Raw genomic sequence first — 19,634 nt, forward strand, 5'->3', positions numbered from 1 at the left:
GTCAAATTCAATTCCTCATTGCTATGTCTCACCGCCATTATGAAAAAAAAACGTTTGGTATTTGTATTGGTTGGTGGTTATATTTATATATGTTTTTAGTTATTCGTATTTGTAGTTATTTGATTTTCTAAATAAATCCGTGCACTACGAAATTTTCGTGGGAATAGGTTAATTCTCAAAAAAAAATCTCATCCATGTATCAACTTGCCAAAAAAAAAAAGCGTCGATTTGCTTCTTTTTAACGCTGTGCAAAGTAGTCGATATGCACACCGTATATTATTATTGGCGAACGTAGAGTTATTTGTTTAGTGTTGATCGTATTAGGTTTACGTATGTTAGATTTATTACACGTTTACTTATTTCGATTTTATCTCTTTATATATTAGGTATCTTTCTTTTCTTTTTGCAAAAAAAAATATTATTATTATCGTGATAACATATTTGTGGCATCGGGGTCTTGCATGGGCTTCAGTACATGTATGTATATACTACCGGTTGAACCAAACCCTGCAACAAAATGACAGTGCAAAACTTAATTATTTAATGGCTGCGATTTCAAGCTCGGAAAGTGACGAGAGTTTAGTTATCCACTAAAGCAACCTCTAGCCACTTAATCCAAAAAACTTATCAAGCGGTACAATTCGCGAGTAATCTACCAAGATAACCCAGTAGAAAAAATCTCTAACGATGTCCGATATAACTTTACGGAAACAATTATAAGGTTTTATCAAAACTTTGATCGGGTAGGACTTCGACATTAGCCAATGTCATCTATTTCGCCGAGCAGGGCATTCAAAAACCTTCTCTGATCTAGAGTTTCCCCGTTCATATCCGAAATAATCCCGATAATGAAAATCCAGGGAAAAATCTTTAGGAAAACAAAAAAAAGATAGGTCAAACTGCGTTGAGGCAATCAAAAAAATTTAATGAGCTGCAAAACATACTAAAATTAAAAAAAAATCTTATAAAGTTCACCGGTTCACATCCGAAATAATCCAGATAATGACAATCCGAGGCAAGATCTTTTAAGTGATCAAAAATTGAATAAACTACAAAAAAAATTTGATGACCTCTTGACCTTCTCTGGCCCCACGTTGGGCGCCATTTTATGTAATGAACTAATCGCCTCATGCCTCGGTTGGCTCCCTCATAGTGCAACATCTATGCAAAGAAGCTGGCCTCATTAACGTTTGTCTCTCCTGCCACAAACTTCTTCACATATACGAATGTTTAGCAACACTATTTTTTTTTTTTTTTTTTTTGTTATTTAGCACCTTTTCCTAACTATACTCATTTTCTCTAGTGGTATACTTTCTGGGGCTTCTTGGACTCGCTCGCTCGCCCACATTCAACTTTTTACATTAAAATATTTTTTTTTTCTGTATGTTAAAAAGCCTAAGAACCTACTTAAATTTTAATTTTTCTTTTACTCTTTTTTTTTTTTTGTTTAGTAAGTCCTACAAACTACATAAAAAAAATAATTAGCCGCTGCGCCTTCTGAATCTGTAAACTCCTGGCCATATCTTGGACTCCAACTGGATATTCTGGCTCATTGCCTTGAAAAACATTTCTTCCTCTGGTTTTGATTTTTGTAATAGGTACGCAAATTATTTATCTATATATTGCAAGTTTACAAATTTTAAGTTTTTGTTCACTTGCGTTCCGTTTTTTTTTTCGATTTTTTTTTTTTTTCTTCTTTTTCACTTTTCGTTCTTATAACTTTTGTTTCTCGAAATAAAATACTTCAACTATCTTCCGCTTAAATTTTTCCCCTTTTTACACGTATTTCCGAAATTACAAATCTTTTTTTTTCCAACAAATATATATATTTTTTTTATACAAATTTTCGGTTCCTTGTTCACGTGATGATGTTTTTTTTGAAATTAAATATTTTTCATTTCTTATATATTCATTTCTTCAAATAATAAAATTTTTTTCAGCAAATTTAATTTTTCTCTTTTTTTTTTTGCATAACTTTTCCCACTTGTTCACGTGTTCATATAAAAATTCTTGTTTTTTTTTTCGATTTTATAACTTAAAAATTGTATTTATTATTTTTTTTTCACTTTGTAACTTTTTATTTTTATTAACTTTTAAAAATTACACACGGGCGGGATTTCAAACAATATATACATTTTCTTTACTTTTTTCCCCGAACAACCGATCGTGATTCAACTCCTTCAGCAACTGTATTGTCCAACTTTTTGCTATCCGTTTCTAAGTTCTGTCACTGCCGCAATTAAGCCATTTGCTCTCCAAAAAAATTGTTTGCGAACTATTTTCTATTCAAAAAAATGTTTACGAGCTATTTTTCCCCGTTAATTGGCTGTTTTCGAACTATTTTCCTTTGTGTAGTTTTTATATTTTTAGTCTCTTCAAACCTATAGAATTTATATTTCTCCCATACTTCCCGCTTTTCCTACAATACGTCCACCGTGTAAGCCCGGCTGTTATGATACCTGTTACCATCTGTTCTCACTTCTGTTATTGGAATTTGTGTTGGGACTCATTAATATAACATTAACTTGAACTTCGAAACTGCTCATATGCTGTTAAATCATCTAACAGGGCTTGCCCTGTTAACATGCTACAGGTTTGCTATACCTCTTACTGATATACGAGAAGCATTTCCTATGGCTACCGGAAATAGAATGCTTATGTCTGGCGGATATCCGTCGAACCTCACAGCATCGGCATGGCTATGCCGTCTGGGCCCACTGCTTTGGATGGTTTAGCGTGACCAATGGCGTCCTCAACCTCTCTAGCGGTGATGGTGATTGGTGACGCGCTGAATTTGTGTTTATGTGCGTGTCTATTGGCTCTCCGTCTATCTCTGTCGACCGTAGGATGCATTATATATTGTCGGCAGAAAGCGCTCGCGCATTTTTCCGCATCCGACAGCACCTTATCGCCAAAGGCGATGGAAACTTTGTCTTTGTGCTTAGTCGGATTCGATAGGGACTTTACAGTGGACCAAAGTTTACCTACACCGGTAGAGAGGTTACAACCTCTTAGGTGCTCTTCCCATTTCGCCCGCTTGTGTTCGTCCACAAGCAATCTGATGCGTTGGTTTATATCCCTTATTTGGGGGTCGCCTGGATCAAGCTGTCTTATAAGGTCGCGTTCCCTCGCTAAGCTCGCGGCCTCCGCCGGGAAGTGGGGTCGGATTTCGGGAATTCTCCCGGCGGGAATGAAATGTGCCGAGGCGGATTCAATGACCTTACGGAAGGCACACTCCCCTTGGCGGGCATCAGTCGGGATAGGGAGGGCAGCAAAGCTGCTGTCTGTTGCAGATTTATATTCTTCCCACTTTCCTTTTTTGAAGTTTATGAAAGTGCGTTTTTCGTTAACGATGAAGTCGGCGGTACGCTCGAACGAAATAAGTATGGGCAGGTGGTCGGATGCCAATGTTACCATCGGCTGCCAGTTGACGCAATTTACGAGCTCTGCGCTCACGATTGAGATGTCTGGCGAGCTATGACAGCTTCCTACCATACGTGTGGGGGCGTCTCCGTTTATTGTGCAGAACGTCGTTTCTTCTATTTGATCCGCCAACATCTCACCCCTACTGTCCGCCCGCAAGTTTGAATGCCATAGGTCGTGATGGGCATTGAAATCGCCTAAGATAATGCGATTGTTGCCAATGAGTAAGGCCTCGATATTAGGGCGGTATCCACTGGGGCAACAGGTGACAGGAGGGATGTAGATGTTGATGATTTCTAGATTTGCATCGCCTGACCGTACAGATAGGCCTTGACGTTCTAAGACATTATTCCTGCGGTCGATGCCAGGATCAAATATATAATATTGCACAGAGTGGTGTATAATAAACGCGAGGCCGCCTCCATTTCCGCTCTCGCGGTTTCTTATCTGAACAATCGGTTGTATGAGATATATACTATATATACCACCGATCTCAATGATTTTTTCAGACAACAATATATGCTATACACGTTAGCATTAGGTGAAATTTGAAGCTTCTAGCTTTTAAAATGGGGCCGAAATCGCAAAAAAAATATATATATACTATATATATACTATATATACCATCATATATATATTATATATATCACCGATCTCTATGATTTTTTGACACAACAATATATACTATATACGTAAGCAATCGGTGAAATTTGAAGCTTATAATTTTTAGTTGGGCCAAACTCTTTTTTAAAATGTTTGATGGGTAGGAGCTGCTTCGGCCGATAGATTAGTAAAGAAAAACAAAAAGTTTTTACTTTTTCCCTCTATGCATTTCGGCGCTTTCGCGCCATCATCAGGAAGGTCTACATTTATTTTAAAAAACACAAACAGGAAAACATAAAATGAAATATAAGAATACAGCACAATCAATAGACATAAAAATTAACATTTGGAACTTTACTCACATTAATTTCATTAATTTACCTTCTTTTAAAAGTGGGCGGTGCCACACCCATTGTCCAAAATTTTACTAATTTTCCATTCTGCGTCATAAGTTCAACTCATCTACCAAGTTTCGTCGCTTTAGCTGTCTTTTGTAATGAATTATCGCACTTTTTCGGTTTTTCGAAATTTTCGATATCGAAAAAGTGGGCGTGGTTATAGTCCGATATCGTTCATTTTAAATAGCGATCTGAGATGTGTACTCAGGAACCTGCATACCAAATTTCATCAAGATACCCCAAAATTTACTCAAGTTATCGTGTTAACGGACGGACGGACGGACGGACGGACGGACATGGCTCAATCAAATTTTTTTTCGATCCTGATTATTTTGATATATAGAAGTCTATATCTATCTCGATTCCTTTATATATGTACAACCAACCGTTATCCAATCAAACTTAATATACTCTGTGAGCTCTGCTCAACTGAGTATAATTAATAATTCTACCCGACGATACCGTTTTTGCATACCAGTTAAGAATCAAGTTCTTATTTCTTCGATGTATTACCACGTCTAGGAAGGCAATTCTGTTGTTTTGTTCTATTTCCTTTGTAAATTGTATTCTGGTATGCTGTGCGTTAAAAACTGTCAATATGTTTTCCACGTCTTTGGTTTTTACAATAACGAATATGTCATCTACATATTTGACTATGTATTTGACATATATGTCTTTACTTTTTAATTCAGCGATGCTGTCGTCCAAAATTGTATCAAGTACGATATCTGCAATGGTTGGAGATAGTGGGTTGCCCATTGGCATTCCGTAAATTTGTTGACATAAAGTTTTATTGTATGTGAAATAATTATTATCACGCAAGCAGAAATCAAGTATCGCCTGGAATTGTTTCTTATCTCTTTTCGTGTATTTCTCCAACTTGTCCCATTTCTGCATTATAATACGTATTGCGAAATGTATTGGTATATTTGTAAAAAGGGATATTACGTCGAATGAGATCAAAAGCTTATAGCTGTTAAAATGGGGTAGAATTCGCGGAAAGTTTCTTATCTGAACAATCGGTTGTATTAGAAATATACTATATATACAACCGATCTCTATGATTTTTTCAGACAACAATATATGCCATATACGTAAACGTTCGGTGAAATTGAAGCTTCTAGCTGTTAAAATGGGGCTAAAATTGCGAAAATATATATATATACTATATATACCACCATATATATACTATATATACCACCGATCTGTATGATTTTTTCAGACAACAATATATGCTATATACGTAAGCATTCGTTGAAATTTGAAGCCTCTAGCTCTTAAAATAGGGCAGTAATTACGAAAAGTTTCTTATCTGAACAATCGGTTGTGGGGGATATATACTATATATACGACCGATCTCATCAATTTTTTCAGGCAACAATATGTGTAATATACGAAAGTATATGGTGAAGTTTGAAGCTTCAATCTGTTAAATTGAGTAAGATATTACAAAAATCCTCTTTTTCTGAAAAATCGGTTGTATGGAGGATATATGCTATAGTGGTCCGATCCGGCCGGTTCTGACAAATGTCTAATCGGACACCCAAAATACACCTGCTCACCAAATTTTATCAAGATATCTCAAAAATTGAGGGACTAGTTTGCATACAAACAGACAGACGGACAGACGGACAGACAGACAGACGGACATGGCTAAATCAACTCAGCTCTTCATTGTGATTATTTCGGTATACTTAATGGTGGGTCTATCCATTTTCCTTTAAGGACTTACAATTTTGGGTCTCGTGACGGAATTAATATACCATTTCATTTTCATGAAAGGTATAAAAATAGGTAGGTACTTTGTGTGAGGATGCAAAGTTTCAGGTTTTTTGTGGTCTGCGTGTAAAAACTATGACTACGTATCACGTATTTCAACAATATATGACGTAAACGTAACTATTTGATGAAATGTTTTAAATTTTGAAGCTTCTAGCCGTAAAAAAGGGGCAAAAAAATACAGTTTATATGGGGTATATAATATATGTATATATGTTCTATCCGTAAAAAAGGGGCAAAAATGACAGTTTATATGAAGTATATAATATATATACCACCGATCTCTATGATTTTTTCAGACAACAATATATGCTATATACGTAAGCATTTGGTGAAATTTGAAGCTTCTATCTGTTAAAATGGGGAAGAAATTACTTATCTGAACAATCGGTTGTATGAGATATATACTATATATACCACCGATCTCAATGTTTTTTTCAGACAACAATATATACTATACACGTAAGCATTTGATGAAATTTGAAGCTTCTAGCTGTTAAAATGGGGAAGACATTGCACAAAGTTTCTTATCTGAACAATCGGTTGTATGAGATTATATATACCACCGGTCTCTATGATTTTTTCAGACAACAATATATGCTATACACGTAAACATTTGGTGAAATTTGAACATATCTAAACGATTTTTAAGATAAATATAAAATAAACAAGTAAGGAAGGTTAAGTTCGGGTGTAACCGAACATTACATACTCAGTTGAGAGCTATGGTGGCAACAAAAGGGAAAATAACCATGTAGGAAAATGAACCGAGGGAAACCCTGGAATGTGTTTGTATGACATGTGTATCAAATGAAAGGCATTAAAGAGTATTTTATGAGGGAGCGGGCCATAGTTCTATAGGTGGACGCCATTTAGGGATATAGCCATAAAGGTGGATCAGGGTTGATTCTAGAATGCGTTTGTACAATATGGGTATCAAAAGAAAGGTGTTAATGAGTATTTTAAAAGGGAGTGATGATTAGTCCCACAGGTGGACGCCGTTTCGAGATATCGCCATAAAGGTGGACCAGGTGTGACCCTAGAATTTGTTTGTACGATATGGGTATCAAATTAAAGGTATTAATGAGGGTTTTAAAAGGAAGTGGTGGTAGTTGTATAGGTGGTCGCCTTTTTGAGATATCGCCATAAAGGTGGACCACGGGTGACTCTAGAATGCGTTTGTATGATATGAGTATCAAATGAAAGGTGTTAATGAGTATTTTAAAAGGGAGTAATTCTTAGTTCCATAGGTGGACGCCGTTTCGAGATATCTCCATAAAGGTGGACCAGGGGTGACCCTAGAATTTGTTTGTACAATATGGGTATCAAAAGAAAGGTGTTAATGAGTATTTTAATAGGGAGTAATCCTTAGTTCCATAGGTGGACGCCGTTTCGAGATATCGCCACAAAGGTGGACCAGGGGTGATCCTAGAATTTGCTTGTGCAATATGGGCATCAAACGAATGGTGTTAATGAGTATTTTAAAAGGGAGTGGGCCTTAGTTGTATAGGTGGATGCCGTTTCGAAATATCGCCATAAAGGTGGAACAGGGTTGACTCTAGAATGTGTTTGTACGATATGGGTATCAAATTAAAGGTATTAATGAGGGTTTTAAAAGGGAGTGGTGGTTGTTGTATAGGTGGTCGCCTTTTCGAGATATCTCCATAAAGGTGGACCAGGGGTGACTCTAGAATGCGTTTGTAGGATATGGGTATCAAATGAAAGGTATTAATGAGTATTTTAAAAGCGAGTAATCCTTAGTTCCATAGGTGGACGCCGTTTCGAGATATCGCCATAAAGGTGGACCAGTGGTGACCCTAGAATTTGTTTGCACAATATGGGTATCAAAAGAAAGGTGTTAATGAGTATTTTAAAAGGGAGTAATCCTTTGTTCCATAGGTGGACGCCGTTTCGAGATATCGCCATAAAGGTGGACCAAGGGTGACCCTAGAATTTGTTTGTACAATATGGGCATCAAACGAAAGGTGTTAATGAGTATTTTAAAAGTGAGTGGGCCTTAGTTCTATAGGTGAACGCCGTTTCGAAATATCGCCATAAAGGTGGACCAGGGGTGACTCTAGAATGTGTTTGTATGATATGGGTATCAAATTAAAGGTATTAATTAGGGTTTTAAAAGGGAGTGGTGGTTGTTGTATAGGTGGTCGCATTTTCGAGATATCGCCATAAAGGTGGACCAGGGGTGATCCTAGAATTTGTTTGTACAATATGGGTATCAAAAGAAAGGTGTTAATGAGTATTTTAAAGGGGAGGGGGCCTTAGTTCTATAGGTGAACGCCTTTTCGAGGTATCGCAATAAAGGTGGACCAGGGGTGACTCTAGAATGTGTTTGTACGATATGGGTATCAAATTAAAGGTATTAATGAGAGTTTTAAAAGGGAGTGGTGTGAAGGCGTTTTCCAGATATCGACCAAAATGTGAGCCAGGGTGACCCAGAACATCATCTGTTGGATACCGCTACTTTATTTATATATGTAATACCTGCCAAGATTTTAAGGGTTTTTTATTTGGCCTGCAGAACTTTTCATTTTCTTCTACTTAATGTGGTAGGTGTCACAACCATTTTATAAAATTTTTTCTAAAGTTATATTTCACGTCAATAAAACAATCCAATTATCTTACCATGTTTCATCCTTTTTTCGTATTTGGTATAGAATTATGGCATTTTTTTCATTTTTCGTAATTTTCGATATCGAAAAAGTGGGCGTGGTCATAGTCGGATTTCGTTCATTTTTCATACCAAGATAAAGTGAGTTCACGTAAGCACGTGAACTAAGTTCAGTAAAAATATGTCGATTTTTGCTCAAGTTATCGTGTTAAAGGCCATGCGGAAGGACAGACGGACGACTGTGTATAAAAACTGGGCGTGGCATTAACCGATTTCGCCCATTTGCACAGAAAACCGTTAACGTCATAAAATCTATGCCCCTACCAAATTTCAAAAGGATTGGTTAATTTTTGTTCGACTTATGGCGTTAAAAGTATCCTAGACAAAGTAAATGAAAAAGGGCGGAGCCACGCCCATTTTGAAATTTTCTGTTATTTTTGTATTTTGTTGCACCATATCATTACTGGAGTTGAATGTTAACATAATTTACTTATATACTGTAAAGATATTAAATTTTTTGTTAAAATTTTACTTAAAAAAAAATTTTTTTTTTAAAGTGGGCGTGGTCCTTCTCCGATTTTGCTAATTTTTATTAAGCGTACATATAGTAATAGGAGTAACGTTTCTGCCAAATTTCATCATGATATCTTCAACGATTGCCAAATTACAGCTTGCAAAAATTTTAAATTACCTTCTTTTAAAAGTGGGCGGTGCCACGCCCATTGTCCAAAATTTTACTAATTTTCTATTCTGCGTAATAAGTTCAACTCACCTACCAAGTTTCGTCGCTTTAGCTGTCTTTTGTAATGAATTATCGCACTTTTTCGTTTTTTCGAAATTTTCGATATCGAAAAAGTGGGCGTGGTTATAGTCCGATATCGTTCATTTTAAATAGCGATCTGAGATGAGTGCTCAGGAACCTACATACCAAATTTCACCAAGATACCTCAAAATTTACTCAAGTTATCGTGTTAACGGACGGACGGACGGACGGACGGACATGGCTCAATCAAATTTTTTTTCGATCCTGATTATTTTGATATATGGAAGTCTATATCTATCTCGATTCCTTTATATATGTACAACCAACCGTTATCCAATCAAACTTAATATACTCTGTGAGCTCTGCTCAACTGAGTATAAAAATAGGTAGGTACTTTGTGTGAGGATGCAAAGCTTCACGTTTTTTGTGGTCTGCATGTAAAAACTACGACTACGAATCACGTATTTCAAAAATATATGAAGTAAACGTAACTATTTGATGAAACTTGATGAATTTTGATGCTTCTATCCGTAAAAAAGGGGCAAAAATGACAGTTTGTATGAAGTATATAATATATATACCACCGATCTCTATGATTTTTTCAGACAACAATATATGCTATATACGTAAACATTTGGTGAAATTTGAGCTTCTAGCTTTTAAAACGGGGCAGAAATTGCGCAAAGTTTCTTATCTGAACAATCGGTTGTATGAGATATATACTATATATACACCCGATCTCAATGATTTTTCAGACATCTATATATGCTATACCCGTAAGCATTTGGTGAAATTTGAAGCTTCTAATTGTTAAAATGGGGCCGAAATCGCAAAAAAAATATATATATACTATATATACCATCATATATATATTATATATATCAGCGATCTCTATGATTTTTTGACACAACAATATATACTATATACGTAAGCAATCGGTGAAATTTGAAGCTTATAATTATTAGTTGGGCCAAACTCTTTTTTAAAATGTTTGCTGGGTAGGAGCTGCTTCGGCCGAGAGATTAGTAAAGAAAAACCAAACAGTTTTTACTTTTTCCCTCTATGCATTTCGGCGCTTCGCGTCATCATCAGGAAGGTCTACATTTATTTTAAAAAACAGAAACATGAAAACACAAAATGAAATATAAGAATTCAGCACAATCAATAGACATAAAAATTAACATTTGGAACTCTTATATATTACATACTGCATTTCAATACTATTTTAAGTAACCTATTTTAGTCCAATGAATTACGACTCTGTGTATATATGGATTTACATACATGAACTTGTACATACATTAACTCGTAATAAATCACTTCAGTTTTAGCTCTTAATTGCGGCGGTCGTTTTTCGGTAATTGTATGTAAGCCTGAAGTAAGTAATCATCACCTTGCATAAACCCAACGGTTCCTAATAAACAGTGAAACCCTAAACTGTTACATCTGGCGACGAGGCCAATTCGGAAAAATCGCGTTCACTCGCTATCCGTAAAATAAAATTATTGTGCGCCTGAATAGTGCAAAACAATACTAGTTTTCAAATAATTTATTATTAAATACATGCAAAATTATGACGGAAGACAGTAAATTAGTGGAAAAATTGCTAAAAGAGCAACAAGAATTCGCAAAAAAGTTAATTCTACAACAACAAGAATGGATGCAGTCGATTCTCAGCAGCGGTTTGCCTACGCAAACCTCCGATGGCAGTGTCCCATCATTTCACAATTTCAATAAAGACATACAAACATGGGAATCTTACTTAGAACAGCTAAACCAACATTTTTTAGCATACAGTGTAACATCAGTATTTTCGGTAGTCAGAAAGTTCAAGAACAATCATTTCAGTCGTTGACCACAAAGTTAACGGAACATTTCCAATCAAAAAGGCATGTATTAGCATCGCGTTACGAATTCCGCAAGGCAGAAATGAAGCCAGGCCAAACATACAGAGAGTGGATTGCTGATCTACGGGGGGATTAGCAAGAGAGTGTAATTTTGTTTGCTCTGCTGAGAATTGTTCTCATAGTTTTGTTGACGACATGATTCGCGACCAAGTAATTACATACACCCCACACGACGCAGTGCGCTCCGCTGGTCTGCAAAAATTACAGCCTTCACTTGCCGACGTCTTGCTTATAGCAGAGTCGTACGAAGCTACAATTAAAACAGTAGCAACAATAAAAGAAAAAGCTCAAACGCAAAAGGCACTCAGTGATACTGCCGAAAATAATACCACAATCAATTCTGTTCGCTCCAATGGAAAATCATCACAAGGGAACAACAAAGATAATACTCAAACTTCCAAATGGAAGTCGTGCTCAGGCTGTGGAGTTTCTCATCAACGTGACAAATGCAAATTTAGAACTTATATATGCCGAAAGTGTGGCAAAAAGGGACACATAGCGCCCGTATGTATGGCAAAGCAAAACAAAAAAGAAAAAGTTTCCACTCAAAATAAAGGTACAAATAGAAATAAAGAAGTACAGAATAAAAGTCAAAATATTGGCATGATTGAGTCAATATACAGTGTTACGGGTGTTGTGAAAACAAAAGATAATAAAAATTACATAGATTTACAAATTCTTGGCAAAACTATCGCTTTTCAAATGGACTCTGGTGCGTCTATTTCAATTATGAACAAAAACACTTATAAACAATTATATTCTCCAAAATTACAAAAGTGTACACGTACTTTATTCGGATTCGGTCAAAAACGAATTCCAGTGATTGGAGAATTATATGTAGACGTAAAGTGTGGCGAAAAAGAGAAAAAAGTAACAATTGTAGTTGTTGATGTCGAGAATAGCAATAATATTTTGGGTTTTGATTTGTTCAAAGAGTTTGGATATGAAATTCAACAAATTTTAAAAATTAGTGCTGTTCAGGCTGACGAAATTAACGATTTATTAACAAAATATAGTGAAGTTTTTGAACCAGCAATCGGGACCATCCGAAATTTCAAAGCCAGTGTTTATTTAAAAGAAAGCGCACACCCTAAATTTTTTAAAAGCCGCCAGATTCCCTTTTCGCAAATTCCACATTTTAAAAAAGAGGCCGAACGACTCACAAGCGCCGGTATTTGGAAGCCAGTTAAATTTTCGCAATGGGCTTCACCTATCGTTTTAGCACCGAAACCAGACGGTTCAATTAGAATTTGCGGTGATTTTAAATTAGCTATAAATTCGCAAATCGACATAGAACAATACCCATTGCCTACACGAGAAACGTTATTACAAATGATACGCTGCGGTCAACAATTTACAAAAATCGACCTTAAAGATGCTACCTACAAATAGAACTCGATGACGACGCAAAAACGATTATGGTAGTTAATACACCGCTTGGACTATTCCAGTACCAACGCCTTCCGTATGGAATAGCCAGTGCTCCAGGAATATTCCAAAAATATCTCGAACAACTTTTACAAGAGGTAGAGGGGTGCGGAAACTACCTTGATGACATTATCATCACTGCACCTACTGTTTCTGAACATTTAAAACGCCTTGAACAAGTTCTACAAATTCTACAAGCAAATGGCATCAAATGCAAACGGCAAAAGTGTTCTTTCCTCGAAGATAAAATAGAGTATCTTGGGCGTCAAATAAGCGCAGAAGGTGTTTTGCCTGACGAAGCCGGTCTGAAAGCGGTCAAAGATCTGCAACCGCCAAAGAACCTGAAGCAACTTGAAGCATTTATGGGTAAGGTAAACTACTATTATAATTTTATACCTAACTATTCCCAGTTATCAGCCCCACTTAATTTATTGCGCCGTAAAAATATTAAGTTCACTTGGGGGCCTGAACAAAACAGATCATTTAATTTATTAAAAAAGCACATTCTGAACGCTACACAGCTGGCACATTATGATGAAAAGTTACCCTTGATTTTAGCAACTGATGCTTCATCATATGGTATTGGTGCTGTAATTTCACATACATATGCGGACGGAACTGAGCGTCCTATAGCCTTTGCATCAAAAACTCTTGACAAACACCAAATTCGTTATAGTCAGATAGAAAAAGAGGCACTGTCAATTGTTTTTGGAATCAAGCGATTCCATCAATATCTCTATGGAAGAAAATTTACTTTGCTTACCGATCATAAGCCGCTTGTCAGTATTTTCAACCCAAATAGCCAACTGCCTTCGATGACGTCACATCGCCTACAACGCTGGGCCATAACGCTCATGGGGTACCAGTATGAGGTAAAATATCGTAAAACTACTGATCATAGTAATGCTGATGCTTTATCACGGTTACCTATTGGGACCGACAAAAATTTCGACAGCGAAGAAGCATGCTATACAATAGAAGCGTTAAACACGCCAATCGATGCCACAATAATTTTATCCCACGCCAGAAAGGACACTGTTTTAAAAAGAGTTCAAAATTTTGTACAAAAGGGCTGGCCAGAAAAGCTTAGTCCCCAAAATGAAGACTTGCGTTCATTTTTTAACCAACGCTACGCCTTAGTTGTGCAAAACAGCTTATTATGCCTTCAAACTGAGTATACCCGTGTCGTCATACCGCTTTCTTTGAGAGCTAAGATCTTAAACATTTTGCATGACGGACACTGGGGGGTTTCTAAGATGAAGCAGCTGGCTAGACAGCACGTCTGGTGGGCCAACATAGACAAAGACATCGTAAAGCTAACGGAGAATTGTGATGTGTGCAAACTCGCAAACCCCGCACCTGTAAGAGAATATAACAGTTGGCCTGAGGTAAAAAGTCCTTGGGAACGCATCCACATTGATTTTGCTGGTCCTGTTTTTAATTCAATGTGGCTAATTTGCGTTGACGCGTACTCGCAATTCCCCTTCATCATACAATTATCGTCCACTACAACAGCTGATACAATATCGGCCTTGAATTCAATTTTCGCAATCGAAGGTATCCCGCACACGCTTGTCAGCGATAATGGTCCGCAACTTACAGCAGATTTGTTTGAATGTTATTGCAAACAACATGGCATCAAACACGTAACTACAGCACCGTTTCACCCCGCATCAAATGGGTTAGCTGAACGTTTTGTTAGAACCTTCAAAACAGCTGTAAAAAAGAACATCGATGACGGTTTACAAATAAAAGCAGCCGTAACCAAATATCTTTCTACATATCGTTTTATGCCAAACACTGAAGGTAAAACGCCCGCTGAGCTACTACATGGTAGACCAGTTCGTACGTTACTAACCCAACTGTTAGAGCCAACCTTAAGCCACGACAAACCACGCCATAAACTCAAGTTCCAAGTAAACCAGCCGGTTTTTGCTCGAAACTACGCAAGAGGGGAGAAGTGGATCAAAGGTTCAATCATAAGACCACTTGGTAAAATGGTTTACATCGTCAAAACGCAACGCGGCAATATCAAACGCCATGCTAACCAGCTAAAGGCTAAATCCGCAACCAATAACAACAAAACAACATCGATACCTATAGCACCTGAGTTCATACAAACTCAGCCAACCAACGAGATGTCTGCACAGGCACATGAAGAACAAGCAACATTGGAAGAACCAAATGATATGAAGCAGCCAAATCTTACACCAACCGAAGAGGCGCAACAACGCAAATGTTCGCGTGTTCGTCAAGAAGTTCGTCGATATAACGCTCCGGATTTTCGAAACTAATTCGTATTAAATTTCATCACGTTTGTATAATTAACGCATTTTTTGAATTTTAACAATTTCACAATTCATGTTCTTAAATGAAGGGTGGAGTAGTGTTATATATTACATACTGCATTTCAATACTATTTTAAGTAACCTATTTTAGTCCAATGAATTACGACTCTGTGTATATATGGATTTACATACATGAACTTGTACATACATTAACTCGTAATAAATCACTTCAGTTTTAGCTCTTAATCGCGGCGGTCGTTTTTCGGTAATTTGTATGTAAGCCTGAAGTAAGTAATCATCACCTTGCATAAACCCAACGGTTCCTAATAAACAGTGAAACCCTAAACTGTTACAGGAACTTTACTCACATTAATTTGATTAATTTTTTAAATTACAAAAACATCACATATTAACATTAAACATATTGTTATACTCAGTTGAGCAGAGCTCACAGAGTATATTAACTTTGATTGGATAACGGTTGGTTGTACAGGTATAAAGGAATCAAGATAGATATAGACTTCCATATATCAAAATCATCAGTATCGAAAAAAAAATTGATTAAGCCATGTCCGTCCGTCCGTCTGCCCGTTAACACGATAACTTGAGTAAATTTTGAGATATCTTGACGAAATTTGGTATGTAGATTCCTGGGCACTCATCTCAGATCGCTATTTAAAATGAACGATATCGGACTATAACCACGCCCACTTTTTCGAAAGGAGCGATGAAACTTGGTAGGTGTGTTGAATTTATGACGCAGAATAGAAAACTAGTAAAATTTTGGACAATGGGCGTGGCACCGCCCACTTTTAAATGAAGGTAATTTAGAAGTTTTGCAAGCTGTAATTTGGCAGCCGTTGAAGATATCATGATGAAATTTGGCAGGGACGTTACTCTTATTACTATATGTCTGCTTACTAAAAAATAGCAAAATCGGAGAACGACCACGCCCACTTTTAAACAAATTTTTTTTTAAGTGAAATTTTTACAAAAAATTTAATATCTTTACAGTATATAAGTAAATTATGTCAACTTTCAACTCCAGTAATGATGTGGTGCAACAAAATACAAAAATAAAAGAAAATTTCAAAATGGGCGTGGCTCCGCCCTTTTTCATTTTATTTGTCTAGGATACATTTAATGCCATAAGTCGAACAAAAATTTACCAATCCTTGTGAAATTTGGTAGCGACTTAGATTCTAGTGAAAAAGGGCGAAATCGGTTGAAGCCACGCCCAGTTTTTATACACAGTCGGCCGTCTGTCCTTCCGCTCGGCCATTAACACGATAACTTGAGCAAAAATCGATATATCTTTACTAAACTCAGTTCACATAATTACCTGAACTCACTTTCTATTGGTATAAAAAATGGCCGAAATCTGACTATGACCACGCCCACTTTTTCGATATCGAAAATTACGAAAAATGAAAAAAGTGCCATAATTCTATACCAAATAGGTAAAAAGGGTTGAAACATGGTAATTGGATTGGTTTATTGACGCAAAATATAACTTTAGAAAAAAACTTTGTAAAATAGGTGTGACACCTACCATATTAAGTAAAAGAAAATGAAAAAGTTCTGCAGGGCGAAATCAAAAGCCCTTGGAATCATGGCAGGATTACTGTTCGTGGTATTACATATATAAATAAATTAGCGGTACCCGACAGATGATGTTCTGTGTCACCCTGGTCCACATTTAGGTCGATATCTCGAAAACGCCTTCACATATACAACTACCATCACTCCTTTTTAAAATTCTTATTAATACCTTTAATTTGACACCCATATTGTACAAACACATTATAGAGTCACCCCTGGTCCACCTTTATGGCGATATATCGAAAAAGCGTCCACCTATAGAACTAAGGCCCACTCCCTTTTAAAATACTCATTATCACCTTTCGTTTGATACCCATAATGTATAAACGCATTCTAGAGTCAACCCTGGTCGACCTTTAAAACGATATCCCGAAAAGGCGTCCACCTATAGAATTAAGGCCCACTTCCTTTTAAAATACTCCTTAACACCTTTCATTTGATACCCATATCGTAAAAAATTCTAAAGTCACCCCTGGTCCACCTTTAAGGCGATATCTCGAAAAGGCGTCCACCTATAGAACTAAGGCCCACTCCCTTTTAAAGTACTCATTAACACCTTTCATTTGATACCCGTATCGTACAAACAAATTCTAGAGTCATCCATGGTCCACCTTTATGGCGATATCTCGAAAAGGCGTCCACCTATAGAATTAAGGCCCACTTCCTTTTAAAATACTCGTTAACACCTTTCATTTGATACCCATATCGTAAAAAATTCTAAAGTCACCCCTGGTCCACCTTTATGGCGATATCTCGAAAAGGCGTCCACCTATAGAACTAATGCCCACTCCCTTTTAAAATACTCATTAACACCTTTCATTTGATACCCATATCGTACAAACAAATTCTAGAGTCACCCCTGGTCCACCTTTATAACGATATCCCGAAAAGGCGTCCACCTATAGAACTAAGGCTTACTCCCATTTAAAATACTCTTTAACACCTTTCATTTGATACCCATATCGTACAAACAAATTCTAGAGTCACCCCTGGTCCACCTTTATGGCAATATCTCGAAAAGGCGTCAACCCATAGAACTAAGGCCCACTCCCTTTTAAAACACTCATTAACACCTTTCGTTTGATACCCTTATTGTACAAACGCATTCTAAAGTCACCCCTGGTCCACCTTTATAACGATATACCGAAAAGGCGTCCACCTATAGAACTAAGGCCCACTCCGTTTTAAAATATTCATTAACACCTTTCATTTGATACCCATATCGTACAAACAAATTCTAGAGTCAGCCCTGGTCCACCCTTATGGCGATATCTCGAAAAGGTGTCCACCTATAGAACTATGGCCCACTCCTTCTTATAATACTCTTTAATACCTGCCATTTGATACGCATGTCATACAAACACATTCCAGGGTTACCCGAGATTCATTTTCCTACATGGTGATTTTCCCTTATTTTGTCTCCATAGCTCTCAACTGAGTATGTAATGTTCGCTTGCACCCGAACTTAGCCTTCCTTACTTGTTTCTATATTATTATTTGTTTACATGTTTGATGACAGCTGTGTAAGCGCTGTTTGTGTTGTCCACGTCTTCTTTAAAATTCATTACGTTAGTGAGTTGCTGTTGAATTCGGCGACTTTCCAGTGTCATCCGTCTTTTTTCTCTTCTCTCAACATCCAAAATCCTAGCGTTCGCAAAATCAGCTGTGTGTTCGTTTTCGATCAGGTGTTGAGAAAGCGCTGTTGTTGTTTTGTTGTTTTTCACGTCCATTTGATGTTCGTATAGTCTCAAATACTAATGCCCTTTTTGTTGTGCCTATGTAACACTTATTGCAGTTATTGTTGTTGTTACCTTTGCATTGGATTTCGTAGACTACGTTGCCTTGCTGTTCCTTGTCTATCCTGTCTTTTGTTTTTGTAAAGATTCTCCTTAGTGTATTGTGCGGTTTATAGGCAAAATTTATGTCGTAATTTTTAATTATTTTTCTTAGCGCTTGATTGCCGGTTAGGCCAGGCACAATGTAACGCCGATGAATTTTTTGTTGGTATTTGCTTCGGTTAGCTCATTTGCAATATTAGGTTGGCTCATTTTTTTCGTAGTATTATTTAGTAAATTTTCTATTAACTTATTGGGGTAGTTATTTTTTTAAATAGAATACTTCTTATTATCTTCTTATTTTCTTCAGTGAATTCATTATCGCTTAGGAGGTATATTTTTCTTATTAGGCTGGTTGCCGTATTTATTTTTTGTTTCCATGGGTGATTTGAATGAAAATTAATAATTCTACCCGATGATACCGTCTTTGCATACCAGTTAAGAATCAAGTTCTTATTTCTTCGATGTATTACCACATCTAGGAAGGCATTTCTGTTGTTTTGTTCTATTTCCTTTGTAAATTGTATTTTGGTATGCTGTGCGTTAAAAATTGTCAATATGTCTTCCACGCCTTTGGTTTTTACAATAGCGAATATGTCATCTACATATTTGGCTATGTATTTGATATATATGTCTTTACTTCTTAATTCAGCGATGCTGTCGTCCAAAATTTTATCAAGTACGATATCTGCAATGGTTGGAGATAGTGGGTTGCTCATTGGCATTCCGTAAATTTGTTGATATAAAGTTTTATTGTATGTGAAATAATTATTATCACGCAAGCAGAAATCAAGTATCGCCTGGAATTGTTTCTTATCTATTTTCGTGTATTTTTCCAACTTATCCCATTTCTGCATTATAATACGTATTGCGAAATGTATTGGTATATTTAAAATTTATATTACGTCGAATGAGATCAAAAGCCTATAGCTGTTAAAATGGGGTAGAAATTTCGAAAAGTAGCTTATCTGAAAAATCGGTT

The sequence above is a fragment of the Eurosta solidaginis genome, chromosome X (assembly GCF_040869045.1).
Source record: "Eurosta solidaginis isolate ZX-2024a chromosome X, ASM4086904v1, whole genome shotgun sequence".
Classification (NCBI taxonomy): Eukaryota; Metazoa; Arthropoda; class Insecta; order Diptera; family Tephritidae; genus Eurosta; species Eurosta solidaginis.